Here is a 13778-nt window from a genome sequence, read left to right as displayed (position 1 = left end):
CAGCTCTGTGGTGAAATCTGATAAAATCATATATGTGCACTTTAGAAGAATTGAAAAAGCTATAAAAATAGAACATTATCTAATTTGTGCAGCCAAACATGTCTGATGTTCCAAAAAAATGGAGCTTTATGAGGAAGGTTTCAAGCTATATACATTTAATTCACCTTTGGGAAGGTATATTTCCATTTAATATTTCATCAATGCGTGAGATGTTTCAGACAGCTGTTGCACAGATAATCAGAGGATTTGAAGATGCTGTTAATATGATTAATTTTATACTGACGTGAGACCAGATCAAGGAACAGCATGATACAAGAGTGACTAAGTTACTGAAAAGGTGTGACTAGAGTAATGTTAAGGTGAATATAGGCATCTGTGAAGTCATTTACAGAGCTGAAATACATATGTCATATTTATCATCAAAGGCTTGAAACAAGATGTTAGGGAAAGTAGTAGCCATAGTGCATATATGTCAGCATGATGATACACAGGCTGTTGTGAGATCTCTAGGAGTGATGTACTACATCAGTTTATTTTTTTATTCTAACCCTGTTAGAAGAACGTTTACCACTAAGAAATCTATTGGAACGTTATATTCCAGTTTGCTGGAGTCCAGAATAAGAAAGATGCTTTGTAGTGCTTAAAAGGTTTGCAAATGAAGCATGGACACTGAAGTATTTTGATGGGGATTAGTTGGTCATATTAAAAGTGGATGCCAGACAGAATGGTATTTAGCACATTGATCCTATAGGAAAATACAGCAGTTACATATTGATCAAACCTTTTATGGAATATCATAGGAGATTTGCTCAGATATTTCACAACATTTATTTAGTGACAAAAGAAGACAATAGACTAACTAGTCTCCACTTTTGCTTGTCTTAACATTCTGTCTGTTGTCCATCCATAGCCATATTCCTACCTGTGACATGACATCTGTATTCCTCTGTTGATTCCTTCTTCATCACCCATTCCAGTAATTCATTGCATGGATCCACAAGCTTTTCTGTGAAAACTGCTTATGAAGAGTAGATGGTACATATAGTCTGCTGCATGGGTTCTCTCTTATCCTCTCAATCTTCCTCTTCAGAATGACCTTTCCATCTTCCTGACAGTGTTGTGCACCAATATCATGCCACCCCCCCTCCTTAGGTGGGAAAGAACTGATTTAGCCTAAGTGCTACTGCAGTAGTGAGAAAGTCAAACATCTACTGTTATGGGTAAGTGCTACTTACACAACTGTACTTTACTTTTCTAATTCTTGATATTGTCACTCTTAACACAGTCTGCTGTGTCATGTCATTCAGCCGGTAGGTCACACATCTTATATGGTATTGAAATGGATACAAAGTTGTTGCTAGTATTATTAGCTGCCTTTTTTTATTAAACTTTATACTCTGGATGTCTTTGTTTTCCAGAGTATAAAATACTCTGGATGTCTATGTTTTGATGCCGCGGTGGTACGGCGGTAGTGTTGTTACTTCACAGCAAGAGGTTCTCTTGTTCGATTCTCGGCTGGGCTTGGGAGTGCCTTCTGTGTGGAGTCTGCATGTCCTCCCCGCGGTTGGGTAGTGTTCGAAAGACATGCGTGCATAAATGGGCGTGCCTTCGTTGAAGGTTGTGCGTCGAGCTGGCACCTCAGCGTTTTGTAAAAATCTACTGCCAATCATTAGCGGACCGGAGTTCTGCTGTGGCACCGAAAGACTAACAACAACTCTGGATGTCTTTGTTTTATGTTCCATGTTTTAGAAACTTTTTTTTTTTTTTTTTTTTACTAACACATGCTGTTTGCATATCTTGTCTTTGCATTATTAACATAAATATTAAATATAATAAGTATATTCATTAACTTTTTTTGCAAACACTCAGTAACTCCGCCCTCCATGTCCCACAGTGATTGTTTCTGCATCCATCCCTACTAAACGTATTTAGTATGCAGATGCCATCTGGTTCCAGTGGACTACCACTTATGAGATTAGTCTTAATATCAGAATATTGTTAAAACTTTGTGAGGTATAACTTTTTAATATTATCTTCAGTTATGGTCATTTAACCAACTGTCCTTGCTATCAGTTTATTAAGCTTCCTTACTATCAATTTTTGTCTAACACTCAGTTTGCATAGACCCGCCTCAGCAGAACACTAATACTCTCCATTTGTACATTGCTGATAACTATGTGGAAATTAGTTCATATTTTTAATAACATTCCACAAACATTTTCTAATTACATATGTCCTCTGCATCTTGTAGTGATTGTTTCACTTTGTGCACACACTAGATCATGTAACCCTCCACATGCCAACTTGTTGTCTATTAGTGAGGAGGCCATTTTTGAACTGCTGTTAGTAATATGCAAGTATTGTTAATGTTCAGAACTGTGGTGGAAAAACAAAACCGTGTAACCCAGAGTATGTGCATGCTATCTTCCTCTTTTTTGTGTGATTTTTAACTACCATCCTATGTGTGCATGCAGATATTCTTGCTATCATGTCAATTAATGCATTATTAAAGAAAATATGACAGCAGATAACATTTGCCTTAGCCTTTTACAATCTTCAGTATATCAGGAGATGTGCATCTTACATAGCCATTATTAAGTGTTTGCAGTTAAAATAGTTTATTAGCTTGCAGATGTTGCCTTTCTTTCTGATAGTATGACTGCCATTCTTGAGATATTTATGTAGATTTGCAAATATTAGTAATATTCATATCTGTCGGAAGAAGCAAAACTGTACAAGTCAGGTTACGTGCATGATACATGCATCCTTTCTGTGCCATTTTTACTACCATCTGTGTATGCATGCTTGCTTACTTGCCTGCCTGCAGATTTATATTACTGCGGCCATTTATATTATTGCAGTGTAAAAAATATGAAATGTATTACATTTTCTATAATCTGCATCAACAGTCTTCAGTAACTCAGAATGTACATCTCATGCTGTGACTTTTGTAGTGCAGATGTATTAGATTAGACAAACTTGTAACCGATACCTCACTCTTCACTGCAACAGCTAACTTTCTTAAGATAGTTCCATTCATATGCAGATATTACAAATATTCCTAATTGCAGGAGCCAGAAATGCTGTTTAGCTCAGGATGTATACCTTTCCCAACTCGCTTTAGTGAATATGGTAATCCTGACCATCTAGTGAAAAGAACTGGAGATGAAGAACTGCATGCTGACAATAACAGTGGTTTGCATGGCTCCTTCCTATATCAGCAAAAGAGGGACAATACTCTGCATAGGTGTCTACTTTTACTCATTGCCAGCAGTATCTCGGGGAGCACAGTGACTGATCACCTTGAGTGGTAACAGTAACTCTTTTCTTCTTCTTTTGGCTTTTCCCAATTAGGGGTCGCAACAGCGGATCACCTGTCCTCTCATGATTGGCAGTGGAGTTTTACAGTGTCCAGTTGTCAGCCCGGTGTCCAACCTTCCACAGAAGGCACACAAATGCACGCACTCACACCTAAGGCCAATTTAGAGTATCCAATCCACCGACATCATGTCTTTGGGATGTGGGAGGAAACTGGAGCACCTGGAGGAAACCCACGTGAGCACAGGTAGGACATGCAGACTCTGCACAAAAGGCACCCTAGCCCAGGATCGAACCGGAGAACCTCTTGCTGTGAGGCAGCAATGCTAACCGCTGCACCACTGCAGCTGCTCGGTAACAGTAACTCTTTTATTGTCTTGCTGAGCATGCTTAATATCTATAAAACTGCCCACATTCCTCCAACTCAAATGTGATGTATATATATATATATATATACACATACATATGTATATATTTTGCATTCCTTCCGGTGTGTCATATGCAACATTTGTTACTCTTTTACAGCACTGTAAAATGCATTACTGTCACTTTTTTCCATTAGCAAGATGGTATTGTTTGATTTTTATTGAAACAGAACTGTGCATACACAGTGCCAAGTAACAGACAAACACAGTATTTATTTTTATTTATACAAGGGTATTATTATTATTTAGGGATAGTACCATTTGGTAGGAAACTAAGTCTCTTACCAAGAACTAGGATAGAAATTCTGGCAATGAGACAAAACAAAGTTAGATAGCTAGATAGGAGCTTGCATTATTAGCAAAGTGTATTGTTGTTGCCTTTAGATGGTGACTTGTTTTCTGCAGCAGAGTAGAGTGTTTTTCTTTAGATATAGAAACTCTCTGGGGAAGTCACACTCAAATTATACTGTTTCTCTAGACTTACTTTAATGAAGGTCATTCACTGAGTCACAAAGGTTTCTTTTGGGTAGATGCTGCATGAATGATTTGTCTGCATTTGGGGGAGTATCTTCTGTTTTTGCTGCACCTGATGCTGCATCATAGAATTTCTTCCATTTTCATTAAGTGAGAATATGCTATCAGAGTTATACTTACTTTGGCTGGCTGCAAAAGTGGATTAAAGAACTGTTTGTTTTGTTCCAGCAGATAAAAATTCTAAGATCTGAGATTGATCATTCATTTGTGTATTAAACTTCTTCTAAAATTGGGATTTAAGGTAACTGATCTGTAAGCAAAGCTAAGTACTCAATAAGGGAATAAGTATATTTTATTTTGGGACCACTGTCGCGAGAAAAAAAGACATATGTTTTGATTGAATTTGAAACAGCAATATTTTTCTTTTCGTGTTTTAGTGTACATGATTTTTGTAAATGGCAGATTTTGGTACATCTGGCTTAATGATTTTGACTAATGGCAGATCTGGACTAATGCATGTATTTTATGGATTCTTTTAACATAGTTAATTTTATATACATGTTATTATATGCGTTATGCATGGACAGTTAATGTGTTTTTTATGGTCTGAATGAAATTTGATTTTGTGGGTGTCTGAAAATGTTTTCAGTGTGGTCATTTTGCAAATTTTTTCAGTTTTTTTTTTTTTTATTCCAATCCACCACAAAATTTTTTTGTTTTTGTGGGAGTGCTGATTGAGAATGTAGAGAATGCAAAACAAACTTGTTCAGGAGAAAGTGCTGTGGAAAAAAGGGTGAGGGGGAGAAAGTGCTGGTTATATGAAGGGTGAGATTTACATAAGGAACAGCTAAGAAAGATTTACCACATTGCATGCTCTGCAATAAAACCTCCATATCATTAAAAATAAGGGGGAATTCCTCAATATCATTCATGTTCCCATGGATGCCTAACGTTCCATTGAGAAGGAAGACCCCTCCTGGATATTTCCACTTCTTTTCAGGAGTAGAATGTTTTTTTAGCTATGGAGATGGATTTTTTTTTGTTGAGCTACTAGGATATCTTTAATAATAAATATATAGCTTTTTTGATAAAAGTGAGGATGCAGATGCAGATGGGCATTATGAGGATGACTTTGGGGGGCCGATATACTGAAGTATGACTGCTCAGTGAAGGAAGGGGGAAGGGGAAAAGTGTGTGTGTAGTAGAGGGTGGAAGAACAGAAAGAAAGGTAAATTAGAATGATAAGAAAGAAAAGGGTGAAGGTTAAATTGCACTATTTGTTCTTTGAAATGAATTTGAATGTTAATTGAAATATGGCTGTGCTCATAATATTTTTTTTGATTGGTATTTGATTTTTATGGATATTATGTGTCTATTCGAAGTTCCACAACTAACATCAGCTTAGAAGGAAAGAGCAGCTTAGTAGCAAGCAGTAGATATTTTTTTTTTGAAGCATTTTTTGAAGCATAGATTTGATGTTTGCTTTATTTTGTTATTCCTCTCAAGGGTTAGACATGACATCGCTACTATTTCTTCAAGTGGAAGTTTTAATGGATTGTCTTGTACATACTGACATTTTTTGTTGTTGTTTATATGGTAGCAGTACTGTGATTGACTGTATTCAGTTGTTGAAATCTCAGATTTCATTTAACGCTCTGAAAATTGGACGTGTCAGCTGATATTCTCAGCTAAGTGCTTTATTTAGTTCTTTATGTAGTGCTTTTCTAGTGTTTTTGTGGCTAAAAGTTACTTGTATTTCCTCTCTGATAGTCTCGCTATTATTTGTGAGTGTTTGACTGTTTTCTACTGTATTCTACCCACCCTCTTACTGTAAGGTAATTCTAGTTTACCATTGTTGGTAACAGGCCTTCCCTTTTTTTTTTTTACCGTTGGTATCTTTTTTCCTTTCTCTATTATTACCCTTCAGGTATTTCTGGTATACCATTGCTGGTAGATCTTAAAAAAAATTCCTTTTTCTATTTTTTTTCTCCTTTTTGCCTGTTTGTGTGTGTGCAAGTGAGAAATTAATATGGCAGAGAAACAAAAAGGGACATTCGGTTTCAAGCAGTGTCAAGACTGTGGCAGAAAGATGCCGAATTCAGATGGGTATCTTTCTTGTGTATATTGTTTGGGTGCCCCACATCTGGACATCACATGTAAAATTTGTCAGGGCTTTAGTGCCCATACTTTAGCGGAGAGACAAAACAAGCTCATCCTGAAAGGCTTGTTGAAATGTTCTTTTAGTGAAGCCCTCTCTAAGGCTGAATCTTCTAAATCCTGGAAGCCAGACACAAGAAAGAAAAGCCATTCTGTGCCGACCTCACCATCTGCACATGATGCAAAGTCTCATGAATTGCAGGTTCCATCTGCCTCCTCAGAACTGAAGGCCAAAGTGCCAAACTGACAGAATCAGCACCTTACCTTTGGCACCGACTTCTTCAGTACCAGTGATTATGGAACTGATACAGACTACTTTGTCACCGACCACTGTTTTGGTGCCTACAACCTCTTCTGCACCAACAATAGTTTCTGCACCAGCGTCATACTCTTCTCATTCGGTACTGGTTTCCCCTTCTGCACAGCAACTGATGGTGCTGAAAGTTGAACCAGTAATACTCCCCAGCCCCTTTGTGGATAGGCCTGAGTCCCCTTCGGGAATGTTGATCCATTTTTCCAGGAGTCTATCTGAATTAGATGTAGTTAAATTGGTAGTCCAGCTTTTGAAGCCAGGGTTCTTCCCACACCCACGGAGAACTCTCTCCCTCCTGAAGCCAAGGCTTACTCTCCAAGGACACCACCAGTTTATCCTCCTTCAACCTCCTTCCAAGGTTTGGAACCCTCCACTTTCATGTTCCCAGTACCATCCACCTCTGTGCCGACAGTGGATCTCATCTCGGCACCAGGTCATCTCTGTTGTCTTTGGATCCTTTGAATCTGTTGCATACCTGGGAACGTGGCTCGGCTGTCGGTTCCGAGACCCTTAGTATGGTTCTGGTTGTTCCTATGGCGCCATCTTTGGCTCTCAGGACCTTGTTGGTTTTGAGCCCTCCCTGGTTCCTGTTCTGGATGGCACTTCATGTGAGTGGGGTGTGACCCCAGCTCTGATGTTGTCTTTCTCAGTTTTGGGTTCCCATCCATCTTCAGGTCGGCCTGCCTTCCAGATCATGGAAAGAGTTTTGGCTTCAGCAGGCTCACAGCTAGCTCCTTCCTTATCAGAGTGCCATAGTTTCGTATCCTCTGGCTCACAGCTGTCACAGTCTACTACATCTGGACAGTGAGCACAAGAGCTGCAAGACACCCCTGTTCAGGGTCCCCCCACTTCAAAGTCTTCTTCAGAATTTCCCCCTGAAGAGCCACCCTGTAAAGGACATGCAAGAGGAAGCACCTTGATTCTCCAGAAGAATCAGTCACCAAAGACACAGATTACAATGAAGGGGAAGGTTCCCCCGATCACCCCGTGACGATGTCTCCTTTGGAGACATCCTGGAAATATTAAAACAGAGGGGTGATTGGAAGCCCTCAAACCCATCTTCTGAGGAATCTATGTTCTTGCAAGCTTTTTGTGTCCACCCATCTACTTCCTGGGTGACCCCATCGTCTGACAATCTAATTAAGCTGATTGTTCAGCAGGCATGGAAGGCTCCTGATTCTGTAGAGCCCATTCCTCAGAGACCAGATAAAATCTTAACTGTCCCAGAAGATCAGCCCCATTGGATGAAAGGTCCAGCAGTGAATGCCACGGTGGTGGCCACTAAAAAGGAACTCGCAGGTAAGAGTTCTACTGTCCATTCCCCTAACTGAGAGCCTAGGACAATGGACAGATTTGGGAAGTGGGTTTTTTTGTCATCAACCTTCACTATTAGGTTCTTGAACTTCTTGGCACATTTTACTAGACTTTAAAGGGATCTGATAACTGAGCTTTCGGACACCCTTGTAGGAGCTGTATATGATGAGGTTCGGAACAAAGTTGCCTAGCAGCTTGCCACCCTGGAGTCAATTTCAAAGCCGTCCATGCAGCTTATCACCCATGCAGCCAAAGGGAGGTTTCGGTCAGTAGGTACAGATGTTGCCATAAGGTGATACACCTGGATGCGCTTGTGTGACTTTGCGGAACCCTTCAAGTCTTCCTTTGTCAATGCTCCGCTTGATGGCTCCTCTTTGTTTGGCCCAAAAGTTAGAGACATGATAGCCAGGTGTGAGGAGGAGAGAAAGGCCTATCTGATTTGTAAATCTTTATTTATTCCTTACTGTTAGGACTTCAGTTCCATCATCGGAACAGACATCACCATTACCAAGCTTGCACCAGCCAGAAACTCTCAGCTAAGACCTACCCGTAATGCCCCTCTCATAGTCTCTCTAGATCTTGTTTTCTACGTTGCTCGTTAGATGTGCCATGCCTTCTCTCTCAAGCTAAGTGTAGCATTTTTTGTGATTATCTATTTCAGTACCTCTTCTTAGTCAGTTTACCATATGTATCTTCTTTTCATCTGTAAACATATATACCTTTTCTATATCCTACCCTCTACCTTAGGTAGTTTCTTTATACCATTGTTGGTACTGTCTCTCTCTCCTACCTTTGGTAGGCCCTTTTCCTACCACTTGTGGTATTTCTAAGTATCATTGTTGGTACTCCACACCTTTTTCTGCTAAAAAAAACCCAAAAAACTCTTCTCTCTATTGTTGTTTTTGGTGTTTATCTTATCACTAGTGTGTCCTTTTTCATGATGTCTGAAAAAGCTAAATTATGATTTAAACAGTGTGATAAGTGTGGGCGTAAGATGCTCAACTCAGACGGTCATGCTTGGTCTGTATATTATTTGGGCTTTGACCTCATTAATGCTTCATGTGATATTTGCTCAAGCTTCAGCAGTTGGACTTTGGCTGAGCGTAAGAACAAGTTAATTTTGAAGGTTATGATGAAAGCTCCCTTCTCGGAGGCTCTTTCTGGGACGGAGGTCTCACCACCTCCTAAGACTAAAAAACATAAAGAGAAATGGAGTCACTCGGTTCCTACATCTCCGTCCTCCTTGGAACGGAGTCAACACCGAGCTTCTCCCGCGCCTTCGGTGTAGACTACTTCGGCACCAGGCTCCATGTCTTCTCCCTCTGTGCCACCCCTAATTTTGACTCCTAACACTGTACCAACTTTGGCACCATCCTCCTCGGTGCTGTCCTTGGTCTTGACACCTGCTTTGACTACCGTACCCGCATCGGCACCATCCCTGGCCATGGTGCCGATATCTTATACTTATCCACAGGCAATGACTCCATCGGTTCCAAAGGTTGAACACCTTCCCAGAACCAGATATTCTCCCACTTATAACCCCTTTTTGGGACACCAGTTTAGTGCCTTTCTCGAGAGACAGCTTCCTTCAGATCCACCAGGAGTCTTTCAGAACAAGATGTAGTGAGGGTTGTGGACCAGCTTTTGGCAGCTAGAGGACTGCCCACCCCTGCTAAGTCTTCCTTCCCCCTTGGAATGGAAGCTTCCATGGCATATTCACCAGTATATCCCTCCTCCAGCCTCTTCCCAGGTCCTGGAGACTTTGGTACCGATGACCACCCCAGTGCATACTGTCTCAGCTCCGACTGCAGCGGTTCCCCTGTCGGCACCGATTACTATTGGAGCAACTGCTCCATTGGAACTGGTGCCCTCTCGAAGCAGTGATTGGGCTGTCGACACTGTGGTTCCTAGTTTGGAGCATATGTTTTGCTGGTGCCATCTATGGCTATGACTCCATCAGCAGCTACCGGTCCTCTCTGAGCTCCTCACCTGGAGGTGGGCTCCTCAAGGCGGGGTGTGACCCTGGTTCTGAGGTTGTACTTTTCGGTTCCCGGATCCCATCCCTCTTCAGGTGGGCCTGTTTCCAAGTGATGGAGAGTGTCCTTGCCTCAACAGGCTCGCAGTTAGCACCAATGGCATCAACACCAGAACCCGCGTCTAGCATGCAGCTGTCTTAACCCCCTAATCAGCCATCTACTTCCTGGGTGACCTCAGCTGCGGATGAGCTTGTTCAGCTGATTGTGCAGCATGCCTGGAAGGCCCCGGACAACATAGAACCTGTCCCCTGGAGGCCGGACAAAATTTTATCCACCCCTGAAGACCAACCCAGTTGGTCAAAGCAGTTAGTAGTTGATTCCATGGTCGTGCCGGTGGCCACCAAGAGGGAACTGGCAGAAGATAGTTCCACTGTCCATCCCCCGAACAAGGAGTCTCAGGCTATGGACAGACTGGGTAAGTGGGCCTATGCTTCAGCGACCTTTGCCATTCGATCGCTGAACTATCTGGTACACTTTACTTACTTCCAAAGAGACCTAATATCGGAAACGTCTGACTCTTTGGCGGGGGTACTGCCTGCCGAGGTGCGTGACACTGTTGCCTCTCAGCTGGCTACCCTGGAATCCATCTTGAACTCCTCAATGTGCTTGATATCTCACGCCACCGAGGGGGCAGCTCAAGCAGCTGCATCAGGCATCGTCATGAGACGACATGCTTGGATGCATTTGTGTGATTTCATGGACCCCTATAAATCTTCCTTCGTCAATGCACCTGTTGACGAATCTTCCCTTTTTGGTCCCAAAGTAAGAGACACACTGTCACTTAGTGAGAAGGACAGGAAGACCTTGTCTGCTGTGGGCATACATTTTTCCAACTCCCAGAGATCCTATTCCATGAATCAGAGGTGTGGAAAATTGTGGTTCAAGCAGTCCCAAGGATCTTTTCATGACACTCGTGGTGAGCTATCCCCCTGGGGCAGAGGGGGGCAACTCATCCAGAAGATGCCCCTTTTGGGGCAGAGGGGGTCCACGCAACCAGGGAACTAGAGATTCCTTCTCCGGCCGACCCTACCAACCCTCCTGAACAGTGGCCCAATTGCTTTCCTCTGGAAGCAGTCGGGGGTTGATTTTCTCTGCACCTACAGGCCTGGCAACTCATAACAATGGTTGCATGGGTGCAGAGAATAATATCCAGAGGCTACCATATCCCATTTGATCTTACTCCCAGACCCGTCAAACGAATCCCTGATGTTCCATCCAGTCAGAGGGAGGCAGCAGCCTTAGAAATCAAAAAGCTGCTAAGAAAAAGATTCATCCAGCCCCACCAGACCAGAGAGGATCTGGGTTTTACTCGAGGTTCTTTTTAGTGCCAAAAAAGACAGGGGACTGGAGACCAATCCTGGATCTCAGTTTACTAAACAGATTCATAAAATCTCAAAAATTCCTGATGGTCACGGTACAGTCCATACTCCCCTTTCTAGGGAAGGACAACTGGATGTGCTCTATAAACATCCAGGACGCGTATTACCATATAAAGATGGACAAACTCTCCTGGAGGTTTTTCCCCTTCTGGCTGGGAGCCAATCACTATCAGTTCAGGGTACTGCCATTCGGTCTCTCGACTGCCTCCAGGGTGTCCACCAAATGTATGGCAGTCGTAGTAGCTCATCTCCGACTACAAGGATTCCAGGTGTTTCCATACTTGGACGATTGGCTCCTTACCGCAACGACCAAGAATCTTCTCATTCACAGCCTCTCTTACACTCAAGGCCTTGCTCTTCGCTTAGGTATCATGATCAACATGGACAAATCTCAAATATCCCCAACAAGAGCACTAGAATTCATTGGACCGATCTTCGAAAAAACATCCTGTCAAGCTTTCCTTCCTCCTCACAGGCTCTCAAAAATAAGAAGGCAGATTCAAGTCCTCCTTCCACAGACATTTGTACCAGCATACCTTGTTCTACAGCTATTGGGATCTATGGCAGCAACCATTACCTTAATTCCAATGGCGAGGTTGCACATGAGACTAGTACAGTTGTTCCTTTCATCATAATGGTCGTTCTTAACCCACCCACTCAACCACATGATATGCCTTACAAACCTCTGCAAGAAAGAAATGCTCTGGTGGATGAAGCCAGAATCGAATCTTTGGTGTCGACTGTTTTGTCTTCCCCAGCCCAGGGCCACGGTGACCACGGACACTTCCCTGCTGGGGGGGGGGGGGGGGGGGCATTTCCAGGGAAAGACAGTCCAATGCACCTGGTCTCCCATGGAAGCCAATTTGCACAAAAATGTTTTGGAATTGAGGGCAGTTCTCTTAGTGTTGCAAGCATTTCACACAACCCTTCCTTCCAGGACTATTGAAATTCAGTCAGACAACATGTCAGTACATCAACAAACAAGGCAGAACCAGGTCTTGCCCCCTGTGTCGGGAGGCCATGAGAATTTGGCACTGGGCGACAACTTCCAACTACTTTCTTATAGCAATGCACATTCCCGGGAGTTCCAACCTTATTGCGGACAGTCTGAGCAGGAACATACTGATGTCTCACGAGTGGTCTCTTAGTCCTATAATAGTGGATCAGATCTTCCGCCGTTGAGACAGGCCTTGCTTCAACCTGTTTGCTTCCCCCATAAACAACAAATGCAGAAGCTACTTTGCCCTGATCCCCCCTCAGGGGAAGGCACAGAGGGATGCTGTGATGCATGATTGGCCCCCGGGTCTGCTGTATGCCTTTCTCCCATTTCCCTTCATCCCGATATTCCTCCAGAAAGCTCAAAGGTTGAGAAGCAAAGTGATCCTCATTGCCCCTTATTGGCCCGTCAAGTCTGGTTCCCTTTCCTATGGCCTCATCTGATTAACAGCCCATTGTGGATCCTAGATCAATCCCAGGGTCTGCTATCTCACCTTCAGGACTGGTTCACCCCAACCTCCACAGTATCAAGCTCACAGCTTGGTTTCTCCATTTCCAATGATTGCCAGACTACCTGATATTTCATCTCCTGTTTGTGAGATTCTACTGGCTTCACACAAACCTTCAACCAGAAAAATGTATTCTAGTGAGTGGGCTAGGTTCTCTACATGGACTATAGATCGTAACATAGACCCCCTACTCCATGCCTATTCAGAAGATTCTGCAATACCTGACTACCTTATTACATGCAGGAGCCTCAGAACAATCACTGTGCATTTAGCAACTATCGCTAACTTTCACAGTGAATTTGATAATGCTTCTGTTATGTCACACCATCTGTGCAAAACCTTCTTGAAAGGAGTATTACATGTTAAACCTCCTGTCAAGCCCCCTATAGAACCTTGGGATTTGACTTTGGTGCTTTAGTCATTAACAAGCCCTCCTTTCGAACCTTCTAATTCATGTGATATGAAATTTTTAACTTGGAAGACTCTACTTCTAGTAGTTCTTACCTCAGCCGGAAGAGTATCTGAGTTGCAGGCCTTGAATGTCAAGAGACCTTACTTGGTTTTTCATAGGGAAAGAGTGTCCCTATGTACTGACCCATTATTTTTACCCAAGGTAATTTCTGGGTTTTCAGTTAACCAATCTATTGACCTGCCAGTCTTCTTCCCTCATCATTCAAATAGAGGGGAATATCTTTTGCATAGCTTTGATGTTCATAGGCAACTTAATTTTTATTTGGTCAGAACTAAATCTTTCAGGAAAATGGATCAGTTGTTTGTGGCCTTTGCAGGACCCAGATTGGGTAGGCCTGTTTCCAAAATGACTTTATCTTCTTGGCTTAGAAATGCCATTACCTTCA

At 42.5% G+C, this 13778-nt stretch overlaps 1 protein-coding gene across 3 annotated transcripts in view; it reads left to right on the top strand.

The window, feature by feature from the left end:
* BBS4 (Bardet-Biedl syndrome 4) overlaps nt 1-13778 on the top strand; it is a 1226477-nt gene that overhangs the window by 98644 nt on the left and 1114055 nt on the right. The gene's annotated exons all lie outside the window — the stretch shown is intronic.

This window comes from Protopterus annectens, chromosome 7.part0, assembly GCF_019279795.1.
Source record: "Protopterus annectens isolate FY-2018-M chromosome 7.part0, PAN1.0, whole genome shotgun sequence".
Lineage (NCBI taxonomy): Eukaryota > Metazoa > Chordata > Ceratodontiformes > Protopteridae > Protopterus > Protopterus annectens.
This window is presented reverse-complemented; position numbering and strand designations above follow the sequence as displayed.